The sequence below is a fragment of the Symphalangus syndactylus genome, chromosome 10, assembly GCF_028878055.3.
Source record: "Symphalangus syndactylus isolate Jambi chromosome 10, NHGRI_mSymSyn1-v2.1_pri, whole genome shotgun sequence".
Lineage (NCBI taxonomy): Eukaryota > Metazoa > Chordata > Mammalia > Primates > Hylobatidae > Symphalangus > Symphalangus syndactylus.
Genome location: NC_072432.2, coordinates 80,261,477 through 80,266,032, shown reverse-complemented (window position 1 = coordinate 80,266,032; position 4,556 = coordinate 80,261,477).

Sequence of the window (4,556 nt, the reverse complement as noted above, 5' to 3'; positions counted from 1 at the left end):
GCCAAGTTAAGCTCCCAAAAGGTAGTAAAAATGACAAAAAGAAAATATGACAATTAGAAAATGATTTTGTGGAGTTCTCAGATCACAACAATATTTCTTCAAAGACAGAACAATGAATAAGAAGGAGAATATTAATATATCAAAAATAGTATAATAAAACTTCCCAAAGGCTGAAGAACATGTGTCTTACAGAAAAAAAAGACCCATTCTAGAAAACAGAATACAAAGGGAGCATGCTGGATGATACGATTTGGCTCTGTGTCCCCACCCAAATCTCATCTTGATTTATACTCCCGTAATTTCTGCTTGTTGTGAGAGGGACCCAGTGGGAGATAATTTGAATCATGGGGTGGTTTTCCCTGTACTGGGCTCTTAGTAGTGAATAAGTCTAATGAGATCTGATTGTTTTAAAAGTGGTTTCCTCTTTGGCGTTTTCCTCATTCTCTCTTTGCCTGCTGCTATCCATGTAAAATGAGACTTGCACTTCCTTGCATTCCACCATGTTTGTGAGGCTTCCCCAGCAACATGGAACTGTGAGTCAAATTAAACCTCTTTTTTCTGTAAGTTGCCCAGTCTCAAGTATGTCTTTTTTTTTGAGACGGAGTCTTGCTCTGTTGCCCAGGCGGGAGTGCAGTGGCGCAATCTCGGGTCACTGCAAGCTCTGCCTCCCGGGTTCACACCGTTCTCCTGCCTCAGCCTCTCCGATTAGCTGGGACTACAGGTGCCCACCACCACGCCCGGCTAATTTTTTGTATTTTTAGTAGAGACGGTGTTTCACCATGGTCTTGATCTCCTGACCTCGTGATCTGCCCACCTCGGCCTCCCAAAGTGCTGGGATTACAAGCGTGAGCCACCGCGCCCGGCCTCAAGTATGTCTTTATCAGCAGTGTGAAAATGGAATAATACATTAAATTGGTACCAGTAGAATGGGGTGTGGCTGAAAAAATACCCCAAAATGTGGAAGTGACTTTGGAACTGAGTAACAGACAGAGGTTGAAACAGTTTGGAGGGCTCAGAAGAAGACAGGAAAATGTGGGAAAGTTTGGAACTTCATAGAGACTTGTTAAATGGCTTTGACAAAAATGCTGATAGTGATATGAAAAATAAGGTCCAGGCTGAGGTGGTCTCAGATGGAGATGGGGAAGTTTTTGGGAACTGAAGAAAAGATGACTCTTGTTATGTTTTAGCAAAGAGACTGGTGGCATTTTGCCCTTGCCCTAGAGATATGTGAAACTTGGAACTGTAAAAAGATGATTTAGGGTATCTGCTGGAAAAAGTTTCTAAGCACCAAAACATTCAAGAAGTGAATTGGGGGCTGTTAAAGGCATTCAGTTCAATAAGGAAAATGGCATAAAATTTCAGAAAATTTGCAGCCTGACAATGCAATAGAAAAGAAAATTTCATTTTCTGAGGAGAAATCCAAGCCTGATGCAGAAATTTGCATAAGTAACAAAGAGCTGAATGTTAATCCCCAAGACAATGGGGAAAATGTCTTGAGGGCGTGTCAGAGGTCTTCATGACAGCCACTCCCATCACAGGCCAGGAGGCCTGGAAGGAAAACGTGGTTTCATGGGCTGGGTCCAGGGCCCCTGTGTTGTGGGCAGCCAAGGGACTTGATGCCCTGTGTCCCAGCCACTCTTTCCATGATGAAAAAGGGTCAACGTAGAGCTCAGACATGTCTTCAGAGGGTGCAAGTCTCATGCTTTAGCAGCTTCCAACTGGTATTGAGCCTGCGAGTGGACAGAAGTCAAGAACTGGGGTTTGGGAACCTCTACCTAGGTTTCAGAGTATGTATAGAAATGCCTGGATGCCCAGGAAGAAGTTTGCTGCAGGGATGGGGCTCTCATGGACAACCTCTGCTAGGGCAGTGTGGAAGGAAAACATGGGGTTGGAGCCCCCACACAGGGTCCCTTCTAGGGCATTGCCTAGTGGAGCTGTGAGAAGAGGGCCACCATCCTCTAGACTCCAGAATGATAGATCCACCAACAGCTTGCACCGTGTGCCTGGAAAAGCCACAGACAGTCAACACCAGACCCTGAAAGCAGCCAAGACGGAGGCTGTACTCTACAGAGCCACAGTGGGGGGAGACCATGGGAACCCACCTCTTGCATCAGCATGACCCAGATGCAAGACATGGCATCAAAGGAGATCATGTTGGAGCTTTAAGATTTGACTGCCCTGCTGGATTTCGGACTTGCATAGGGCTGGTAGCCCCTTTGTTTTGGCCATTTTTGACCATTTGGAAAGGCTGTATTTACCCAATGCCTGTACCCCCACGTATCAAGGAAGTAACTAACTTGCTTTTGATTTTACAGGCTGATAGGTGGAAGGGACTTGCCTTGCCTCATCTGAGGATGAGACTTTGGACTGTGGATTTGGGGGTTAATGCTGAAATGAGATAAAACCTTGGGGAACTGTTGGGAAGGCATGATTGGTTTTAAAATGTGAGGGCATTAGATTTGGAGGGGTCAGAGGTGGATTGATATGGTTTGGCTCCATGTCCCTCACCCAAATCTCATCTTGAATTTTACTCCCATAATTCCCACGTGTTGTGGGCAAACCTGGTGGAGATAATTTGAATCATGAGGGTGGCTTCCCCATACTGTTTTCTTGTTAGTGAATAAGTCTCACCAGATGTGATGGTTTTATCAGGGGTTTCTGCTTTTGCGCCTTCCTCATTCTGTCTTTGCCTGGTGCGATCCATGTAAGACGGGACTTGCTCCTCTTTGCCTTCTGCTATGATTGTGAGGCTTCCCCAGCAATGTGGAACTGTAAGTCCAATTAAACTTCTTTCTTTCGTATATTGTCAGTCTTGTATACGTCTTTATCAGCAGCGTGAAAATGGACTAATACACTGGGAAAGTGATTTTTAGTGTACCATTTATGTCTAGTTACACACTCCAAAGGTAAATGCAAACTAAAGACAGGATATGATTCAGAAAAATCTACGTCTTAAGCATACTTTCATAGGAAGCTACTAGAAGATGCTTTCTAACAAATCAAGGAAATAAATTAAAACAAGAAGATATGAAGTTCATAAAACAGTAGCCGTACAAATGATAGCAGAACAGAGAAATTCCAAGGTTGCAGTTGTGCTTTAATCATAGACAGCAAAGCATCCAGATTAGAACAAGAGGTTGATTCCAGGATGACCCTTCCAGGCCACTGATTCATTGAGTGGTACACTGGGGAAGTTAAGCCATAAATATATATCAGCAGCATACACATGGCCCACCAAAAGCCCAAGCCTGTCTGCTGCCACTATAAAGGATTTATGTTATGTAGCAGCCTGGAAAATGAAAAATTGCACAGAAATAAAGCACTGATATTTGGCTTATTAACGATGATATCTCTATTTAATTCTTCTATATTATAATCTTAGCAGAAATGATAAACATTAAAATAATTGCTAACTCAGCAATTTGGTAATAATAATAAATAAAACACATATCCTACTTCGACACTATACTTTTTGTTTTATATAGTAGAGCATCTATGATTGTCATAAAAACATGTTGGCTAGGAAGATAAGACTCATTCATATTTAATAGAATATGAACTAAAAATTTTAAAATATCACAAAGTTTCAAAGTTTATTTAATGAAATAAATGAAAAGATGATAATGTGATGAGAGGTTGATTATAGAGCACGGGAAAGTTGATAAATCAAAAAATAATTTAATCATGTTATTTTAACATGCTCACTGATTATCTGAAGTACTGAAAATGAGAATGTTTGAACTGGATACTTTGAAAGACTATAACAAGTTGAGCTCTCAAAAGGTATTTAAAAATGATTAAAAAAAGATAATTAGAAAATATTTTTTGGAGTTTCCATATCACAATAATATTTCTTCTAAGACAGAACAATGAATAAGAAGAATAGTGAAAGGAGATTCAATGATGAGACATTGTGTTTGATTTGCTGCTTCTGATTACAATACTATTTGTACCATAATTTTAAAACTAATGTGTGTGCACGTATGTTGGATTTTTAAAATAAAACAACAAATAAAGTGGTGCCATCTGTTTCAGGAAATATAGAAAGAGTAATTTTATTTTTAAAGTTATTCTATAATGTTATTATATATGGAATATGTTATAATGCTTTAATTTTGTATTTTATATAATTTAAAACTATTTTAAATTAAATTAAATTAAATTTAAATTAAGCTATATATAGACGGCTTCCTTTGCCTTAGCTCAAGATTTGCACACCACAGCTTGTGTGCTAAATCTGGGTCACCTAATGTTTTTGATATGACCTGCAAGCTAACAGCTTTATACTTTTAAAGATTGAAAATAAATGAAAGAAATAATATTTTTTGATAATTGTATGAGGTTAAAATTTCAGTTTCCATATATAAACTTATATTGAAATACATGCATACTAATTTGTCTATTCTCTATGACTGCTTTTGCCCTACAATGGAAAATTTGAATAATTGTGACAGAAGAAAAGCTTTAAATATTTACTATCTCACCTTTTACAGAAATCGTTTTCCAACCTGCCTTATAGGATAACTCTTAAACACCTCAAAAAGCAAATTTTCCTG